Here is a 10,129-nt window from a genome sequence, read left to right on the forward strand (position 1 = left end):
TTAACACTTTGAAGAGGTCTTTTGCAGCAGATTTGCCCAATGTGATATGTTGTTTGATTTCTTGACTGCTGCTTCCATGGGCATTGATTGTGGATCCAAGTAAAATGAAATCCTTGACACCTTCAGTCTTTTCTCCATTTATCATGATATTGCTTATTGGTCCAGTTGTGAGGATTTTTGTTTTCTTTATGTTGAGGTGTAATCCATACTGAAGGCTCTGGTCTTTGATCTTCATCAGTAAGTGCTTCGAGTCTTCTTCACTTTCAGCAAGCAAGCTTGTGTCATCTGCATAACACAGGTTGTTAATGAGTCTTCCTCCAATCCTGATGCCCCATTCTTCATACAGTCTGGCTTCTCAGATTATTTGCTCAGCATACCAGAACCAAAAACCAAACCCAGTGCTGTGGAGTCGATTCCGACTCATAGTGAGCCCATAGGACAGAGTAGAACTGCCCCATAGAGTTTCCAAGGAGCGCCTGGTGGATTCAAACTGCCGATCCTTTGTTTAGCAGCCGTAGCACTTAATCACTACGCCACCAGGGTTTCCCATAATGACATAAGGGGGTAGAAATGAAAAGACAAGGAGCTTATAAGACCAACCCTGATCATACTAAGTAGAAAATGAGACTGGAAAGTAGCTAGTGCTAGGCTTACTAAGAAAACCCTAGTGGCATAGTGGTTAAGAGCTGCAGCTGCTAATGAAAAGGCCGGCAGTTTGAATACACAAGATGGTCCTTGGAAACTCTATGGGGCATTCTACTGAGTCCTATAGGGTCCCTATGAGTCGGAATCGACTCGACAGCAACGGGCTTTTGGTTTGATATGCTTACTAAGCACCAAGTATTATCTAGGCATTTCACATATTAACTTTGGATCTTAGCTTTATGAGGTGGAAACTTACTATTCTTAATTATAAATGGGGAAGCAGGCATGGGGAGGAGGTTAAATAGCTTGCCTGAAGTCACACATTCTAAATATGTAAATGGTAAAGCGAGGATTTAAACCTAAGCTGTATGGCTCCAGAGTCTGTGCTCTAGACCAGTAGTTCTCAAACTGTTAACGTCTAATATGAACCATCTGAGGATCTTGAGAAAGTGCAGATTTGATGAGTAGGTCTGGCATGGGGCTCGAGACCCTGTGTATCTAATAATCTCCGAAATGATGTTGATGCTGCTGGCCACTATATGCTACCTCTAATCTACCACACATCCCCTCCCTTCCTTCTAACCGTATTTCTTTTGTAGCCAGAAACTGCCTTCCCTGTGCCACCTCTGATGTTAATGAATTCCCAAATGTTTCCCACATTAAATTCTCTTCCTTGCCAACTGCCTCCACTCCTCTCTCTCCCTCATCTTCCATTAAATTACGTAGTCTCCACTTCCTAAGTAGCTGACCTCATTGTTTCAGTGGTGTGCATGATGGGGCTTATCACCTCTGTGGAATGGACTTTTTACCAACCCCCTTCCTCCAGAGGAACCTCTGTAGACCTCCGCCCTTGCCCAGTATATCCACTACACTGCTACTGGTATCTAGGGGAGCTTTCCAAAATTCTAAGCTTGTTGTGTCAGTTCCCTGCATAAAACCTTATAAACCTGATGCTGTCAAGTCGAATCCGACTCAGCAGCCCTGTAGGACAGAACAGAACCACCCCATAGGATTTCCAAGGAGTGGCTTCTAAGATTCGAACTGCCAACCTTTTGCTTAGCAGCTGAGCTCTTAACCATTATGCCACCAGGGCTTCATTTCAATGACTCCCAATTGCCAATAGACTAAAAGTTCTGGTTTCTTTACAAACAATCCTATCGTGCCAAGAAACTTGCTTACATATCTAATCTTTTCCTAGAATACTGCTGCGGCCTCTTTATCTTGTCTAAAATCTGATCTCAGTTCTTTTTTCTTAAATGCACTGCTTCCCTTGAAGACCTTTCAAGTGGACATCTTCATTCTTGCCCACTATCAATATCTGGAACCAGGAATAAACCAAAACCAAACCAAACCCATTGCCATCAAGTCAGTTCCAACTCGTAGCAACCCTTTAGGACAGGGTAGAACTGCCCTATAGGGTTTCCAAGGAGTACCTGGTGAATTGGAACTGCTAACCTTTTGGTTAGCAGCCAAACTCTTAACCTTCACACCACCAGGGTGTCCACTGGAACCAGGAATAGCGGCTGGTATTCTAACTTCTCACTACAGATTCCAAGCCAGCTCCCCTGCCTTCGTCATCAGGCCATACACTGTTCCACCCTCATTCCATCATTGTTTTGTTGTTAATTGCCATGGAGTCATTTTTGACTCATGGTGACCACGTGTTACAGAGTAGAACTGTTCCACAGGGTTTCCCTGGGTTTTTTTAAATCTTAACAGAAGCAGATCACCAGGACTTTCTTCCATGGTACCAGTAGGTAGGTTTGAACTGCCAACCTTTAGGTTAGCAGATGAGTGCAAACCACTTGCACCACCTAGGGACCTGTCACTCTTTTAGGGAGAAGATTTTAACAGTATCCTGTCATCAGCTTAGGCCGATCCATTGTCCTCTGTGCCTTTGAACTCACCAATATAAAAGCCTTTCACCACCACTGCCATTTGACCATCCACTTCTGTGACCACTTCCTGCACTTCGTTCTGCAGAACTGTTAACACTGCTGAAATCAGTAACCAAAGTATTGCACATTCTAAACAAAACTTTCTTTTATTCCAGATTTCTTACTCCTTTACCCTCACCAAACCTGCTTTTCAACTTCAGTGAAGTCTGCAGGTTTACAGTCTCTCCCAGTTCTCCAGGTCTGTTTGCCTCCTCTGTCTTCACTTTCTACCTTGAACCTCATGGTCATTTATTTCAAACTCAGTCTCATCAGCATCTTCAAGTCCGTTCAGCCACCCCTGTCCTTCCACATGGACTCTAAAGCAGTCCTCAACTTGAGCTAGTGTTTCCCCTACAGCAGTAATTAACTAATATATCTGTTAATTATTGCTGCATAAGAAATTATCTCAAACCTTATGGATTAAAGCAATAATAGTATTTTTTATCTCATACTGTTTCCAGAGTTTCTGTGGAAAACCAATGTTAAGAGCAGCTTAGTTGGGTGGTTCTGGCTCAGGGTCTCCCAGGAGGTTGCAGTCATCTCAAAGCTGACTAGGCCTGGAGAACCCACTTCAAAGGTAGCACACTCGCATGGTTGTCAAGTTAGTGAGGCAAGAGTTCTCAGTTTCTTAAGCTATGTGGACCTCCTTACAAGCCACTTGAGCATCTTCACAACGTGGTAGCTGGCTTTCTCCAGAGCAAGTGATCGAAGAAAGAGAGCAGTACAGAAGCAACAATGTCTTTTTTGACCTAACCTCCAACAGATCATTTCTGCAACCCTATTCATTGTGGGAGAGGACTGTACCGGGACATGAATACCAGAAATGAGAATCAGTGGAGGTGAGAAATATATATACCAGGTTTTATACATGCATGTATATCTGTGTGTGTGTGTATAGATGTATATAACACACACATAGCCTGAAGGGGAATGTGTACAGAGTAGTAGAACTAGAACAACTTCATGGAAATAAGTTGAACTAATATTAGATAGCATTTATTGAAGGATGTGCTCCTCTCCAGGCTCTTATTGATCAGGAGGTCCCCAAAAAACTTCTGTGAGATGGGCTATTTATATATGAAAATTCTTTGCCAATTTCAAGGCATGACTTTCGTAAACCAACCAATCCTATTGGGTGGATTTCAAGCCACTTACTCGAATAGCAACCTGACCAACCTTGCAAACTGCTTAGGAGGATAGCGAACCTACGAATCCTTGTAAGCCACTTAGGCGGGTAGCAAACCAGCCAGTCCTCGCAAGCGGTTTATGCAGATAGCAAACCAACCAATCCTTTTGGGAGAGTTGCAAACCCAGGACCAGAAAGGTCACATAAAAGAAACCCATTGTACCACAACATAGTAATTATTGTTCCATTTTACAGCCAAGGAAACCAAGACTTAGAGTTAAAAGTAATTTGTTCAAAGTCAAATAGCACTAGAAGTCTCTTCCCAAGAACACAAGGGTATTAAGGAGCTCTAGTTGTCTATGGTTACTATTGTTGTGGCTTAAATATTTTATTTTGCTCGTGAACCTCCAATTTGGGTAGGGTTTAGTGGGGACTTGAAGGCTGAGATCTAGAATCATCTGAACGTTTATTCATTCATATGTTGATGTTGGCCTTTGCCTAAAACCTTTGCTGAGGTGTCGACCAGAACATCTATACGTGGCTTCTCTGTGTGGCCTTGCTTTCCTCACAACGTGTTGCCAGGTTAGATTCCAAAGCCAAGTCAGTATAGAGGGAGAGCCCAGAGAAAGCTGTATCTTTTTAATAATTAAGTTCCTTGTTTAGGGCTCGGTCTTATTGCCTAGGAATGGTTCTCCACAGCTCTTGACTGTACCCTCTGGACTCTAGGTTCTGCCCTCTGAATCATTCTTCCTTTTCCATTAAAGAAAAAAAAAAAAAAAGAGGTTGGTGTTTGACACTGAGTTGTTTTCTCAGCTTGCTTCCTGCTCATAGAAATTCAGGAGTCCAAAAGGCTTCTTTTCATTTTGGACTTTCTGTTCCTTTTACTCTAAGGTTGCAGTATTTCCATTAGTACAATTCTCTTAAAAATTTCGTGGCTTTTTAATGAATCTTACTGGTGTTTATATACTACTTTTGACAAAAGCTATAGCAACAAAGCTCATCAAGTCCCTCTGCTGATAGAGGTTAGAGGAACCCCCAAGACTATTGCCCTAAGGTACCCTTTGAACTTGGAATTAAAGCTATTTCTACAGGTTACCTTTCAGCCAAATAATAGGTTGGCTTATAAAATAAACAATATCACCTGTGAGTAATGTGCTTCCTTAAACAATTAACTACACGAGACCAAATGGTCAACATTTACCCAAAAGCAAAGATGAAAAGGCAAGGAGGGGAAGGAAAGCTAGATCAGTGGAAACAGAACAAACAATGGAAATAATGAGTGCTGACACATTGTAAACTTTGTAACCAATGGCAGGGAGCAATTTGTATAAAAAATTGTTAAAGAGGAATCTAATTTGCTGTGTAAACTTTCACCTAAAACAATAAAGTATTATTAAAAAAAAAAAAGTAAAATTGTAGAAGTGCAAGGCAAAAAAAAAGGTAAGTCCTCCTCTGTCTTGATCTTGTGAGGCTGTTCTTAGCTGCCACTGAGTCTATTCTGACTCATAGCAGCCCCATGTGACAGACTAGAACTACCCCATAGGGTTTCCTAGGCTGTAATCTTTCACAGAAGCAGATCACCAGGTCTTTCTCCCTCGGATCCGCTGGGTGGGTGTAGCCACTTGGTGGGTTCCAACCATCAACCTTTTGGTTAGCAGCCTAGTACTTAATTAACCATTTTGCTTCCAAGGCTCCTCCTGTAAGGCTACTGTGGGGCAATACCCTTAAGATTCATAGAAATCATATTGTTTAGCAAAGAAGATCTGCAAGGTATACCCTTGAAATCCCTAGAGGGAGTTTTATCTGTCAGAGACACCACCTCCTGAAATCACAACAGAGGGTTTTATATGCATGCCCTGGGCTTCATTTTTAGACCATGTTGTCCTGATAGCACACTAGGTTTATCTGCTCAACAGCCATTTGTTAATTTTAATACTACTTGGCATCTGGGAATAAGAACATTTTACTTTGAAAGTTAGTGAGTGCTGGCTCCTTTCTTCTTAACAGTTTGTTCTTTATTTCTTCATTTTACTATACGAAGTCAGAAAAAGCCAGGTGACACCTCTGATATTTTACCTAGAAATCTCTTTAACTAGATCATCTAGTTCATTAAGTATATTTCATATTTTCACATTACCACAGGTGACAATGTTGCTAAATTTTCTTCCACTATTAAGGTCTGTGGCTTGTGCAGTTTGCACTTGGCTACCAACTGGAAGGTTGGCAGTTTGACCCCACCCAGCAGTTCTGTGAAAGAAAGACCTGGCAATCAGCTTCTGTAAAGATTACAGCCAAGAAAACCCTATGGAGCAGTTCTGCTCTGTAACACATGGAGTCACCATGAGTTGAAACTGACTCCCTGGCAGGGAGCTTGGTTTTTGGTTTTATATAACAAAGGTCTGTTTTCCTTTAGCTTCCAATTAGATTTTCCTCATGTTAAGCCCTCACAGACAGCCTCCTTCAGGGATATCAGGCTTCTGCTAACAGTCTCTTGAAGGCCCTTTGGACTTTTACTAACACTATCCTCAATGTCCAGTCAGTCCCAAATCACATGTTTTAGTTTTTATTAAATAGCATTCCATTTATCATACCAAAATCTGATCTGGTTATCTATTCCTACATAACAAAGCACCACAAAACGATCTGGGTGAAGACAACAAGGTTTATTTTTGTTCATGAGTCTGCAATTTGGGCAGGATTTGGCAGGGACCCTGGCCATTTCTAGAAAATACAAACTGCAACAGAGCCAGGTGAAGATTTAAACTTAGGTCTGACTCTAAAGCCCATGCTTTTCCACTGTATCATACTGTCTTTCTTGGATGGGTGAATATGAAATTTAAAAGCCAAAAGAATCTGTGTGCAAAAGAAGAATTAAAAGGTAAGAAGGTCAATCTGAAAACGAACTACATGGACAGCATACTAGCTGTACCAGTGTTATGGTAAAAGCAGGGGCTTGGGTAACTGTTGTCAAAAATGTTACGTAAACCTGGGAGTAATTCTAAAGGTTAGACATATCTTTTCTCTTCCAGAAAATGATTTGTGGTAAACATTAAAGAATTCACACATAATAAAGTTTGTTTATTCATTGTTGAGTACTTAATCTGGGTAAGACACTGTACCAGGCACTGGAGAAACGGATGAATAAATATGATCACTGCCCTTCAGAAGCTCATAATTTAATGGCGGAGGGAGACAGACACATCCTTTATCATACATTACCATAGATACGGCGTCACGGTATTGTGAAGTTATAAGGAAAGCGTTAAGGAGCCTTTTCCTGGATCTAGTAAGGAAAGGTTACCAAGAAGACAGTATTTGAGTAGGGCCTTGACAGTTCAACAGGCAAAGGAGGAAAGGATATTCAAGGCAGAGAAAGAAGCACCAATGGCAAACTCGCAGGCATGAACAACACTGGGATTTGGGTACTGCATGCATTTCAGTTCAGCCAGAATGTGTGGTACATAAGGAGGCCATAGGAAGAAAGACTGGAAAGTTCATCAAAGGTTAACCAGAGAAGGATCATGTAAAGCATGTTAAGATACTCAGACTTTATCCCCCCAGTATAAAAAGTTTTTTCTGTTTGGTTTTTGTTTATCAATACACAATCAGATCTATATTTTACAAAAATCACTCTCAACCATAGTTGAGTTTAGGGGAGTAACTACTGGGATAGAGCTTGTAACCTACTAAAACCAAAACCAAACTTGTTGCTGTCAAGTCGATTCTGACTCATAGCGACCCCATAGGACAGAGTAAAACTGCCCCACAGGGTTTCCAAGGAGCAGCTGGTGGATTCAAAAGCTGACCTTTGGGTTAGCCAGCCAAGCTTTTAACCACTGCACCACCAGGGCTCCAAGAACCTACTCCAAAAAAAAAAAACCAAACCTGTTGCCGTCGAGTTGATTCCAACTCATAGGGACCCTGTAGGACAGAGTAGAACAGCCCCGTAGAGTTTTGAAGGAGCACTTGGTGGATTCAAACTGCCAGCCTTTTGGTTAGCAGACGTAGCTCTTTAACCATCGCACCACCAGGGTTTCCAAGAACCTACTCAAAATAGGGTGCTGTAAATGCTTACACCTTGATCTGAGTGATGACTGTATTGATAGATACACGTGTGTAAAAGTTTATCAAGCTGTACATGCAAGATTTGTGTACTTCATACGAGTTACACCTCAGTAAAAAGGACCTACCTGTACCAGCTCAGACTTGTTTGGTCACAAATGATAGAAAAGTAAATGAATGAATGAAATAGCTTAAGGAGCAAAGACAAATTTTGGTTCATGTTACTGAAAAGTCCTGGGGTAGTTCTGGCATCAGACATTACTGAATCCAGCAATTCAAACAGGGCCTGTCCTAGTATCTCTCCATCCCTCAGCTCTGTCTTCTACTGTATTGGCTTCATTCTCAGGTTCCACGTGGTGGGTCCCAGCAGTTCCAAGTTTACATCATCGTCCCTGGTCAGCAGAAAAGAGTAGTGCCATCCTTCCCAACAGTCTTACCAAAGTCTCCTTGTTCCGTTGCTCTTGGCTCTATCTGGGTCACATGACCATCCCTGAACTGTGGCCAGGGGAATGTAATGCCCTGATTTGCCAGGTATGAGCCACATGTTACTCTCTGGGAAAAGGAGGAGGGATGTGGGTAGAGTCATTTATTCCCAAAGCACATGGAGTGGGCTTGGTTTCCCTCAGGAAAGCTAGGGTGTTACTAATAGAGGAAGATGAAAGAATACAACATGGAGAACCACAGATGTTCACTGCAGTTAAACCATGGCAATGTGTAATAAGCGTCAAAAATGTTTGTAACCGTTTGATACAGGATTCCCATTTGTGAGAATAACCAAAATATGGGAAAAGTTGTAATTACAGAGATTTTAATTACAATGTTATCAGAAAGTTTGACAACCTAATTATCTTACAGTAGGAGAGTATACATCCCACGTATCTACCCAGTATGTAGTCGTTTAAATTGAAAATTACAAATAATTAACATCAAGGAAAAATGTTTGTGATAAGTGGAAAAAGCATATGCATGTGACTATCAAAAAATAATGGACTATTGGTCTCTACTTGTCTGGAGCAAAGGAGCAAGAAGGAAACCAAAGACTCAAAGAAGAAACTAGTCTACAGGATAAATAGTCTACATGAACCATGATCTCATTTACCCTGAGACCAAAAGGACTACATGGTGCCCGGCTGCTACTACCAACTGTTCTCATCAGGGCCACAATAGATAGACCCTGATAGAATGGAAGAAAAATGTGGAACAGAACCTAAAATTGTTTTAAAAAATACCTACTGGACTGGTTGAGACTGGAGGATTCCCAGACACGAGATACTCCAAACTTTGAACTGAAACTAACCCCTGAGGTCACCTTGTAGCTAAATAACAAACAGGCTCAAAAAATAATATCACCGGTAAATACTGTGCTGCTTTTAAAAATTACCTACCTAAGACCAAACGATAGACAATTACTTTAAAACAAAGATGAGAATGTAAGGGGGAGGGGAAGCTAGATTTATGGAAATGAAAGAACCAGAATGGAAACCATCAAAATGGTCACATACTGTGAAGATTGTAACCAATGTCACTGAAAAACTTATGTAGAAATTGTTAAATGGGAACCTAAACTACTATGTAAACCTTTACTGAAAACACAATAAAATGTTATTTAAAAAAGAATAATGGAAGAAGACATGCTAAAACCAGAATAATAAATTAGAGTGGTAGAACTATGGATGATTCTTTTTTCCAAGTTTCTTTTTAGGAATTTATATCATTATAATTTAATAATGTATTTTGTAAAATTCCTTAGGACCTTATTAAGAATCTTCATTCTCCTAGGTATAGAATAACGTTGCTACATCAGTTGACTGATGATACTGGTTAAGGTCATAGACTCTGAGTTAGAAGAAATCACTCAGGAACCAGGGGTATGTCTCCTGATTTTCAGGCTAACCTTCCCTACACTAATGGAAGCAATGTACAGTTTGGATTTTTGTAAGATTGTCTGCTTTCCTGAAAACACATTTTCAACTTCAAGTTTGTATTCAGTCTTACATTACTAATTCAGATTAAACCAGCTATTATTGCTATTATTGAGAAAGTGATGTTTTAAGAAGAATATTACAAAATAATACCAGGCTCTTTAGGTCTTTCCCTTTCACGGCCTTGCACATCAGTCCTTATAAGCACCTTACTGAATAAATACAGAAGAAACCCAGATCAGGCTAAGTCAAACAGACCAATGTAAATTAGAAGTCTCTTTGGGTATCAGCTTCCTCATTTATTCAAGTGCCAGGCCCCACTCTAGACCCTGAGATATAAAGATGAATAAAATACAACTTTTTTCCTCTTGAGTGAGGTAGAGAGACATATATACAGATAGCTCTGAATATCATAGTAGAAGGGGATAACACAGGAT

The sequence above is a fragment of the Elephas maximus genome, chromosome 7 (assembly GCF_024166365.1).
Source record: "Elephas maximus indicus isolate mEleMax1 chromosome 7, mEleMax1 primary haplotype, whole genome shotgun sequence".
Taxonomy (NCBI): Eukaryota; Metazoa; Chordata; class Mammalia; order Proboscidea; family Elephantidae; genus Elephas; species Elephas maximus.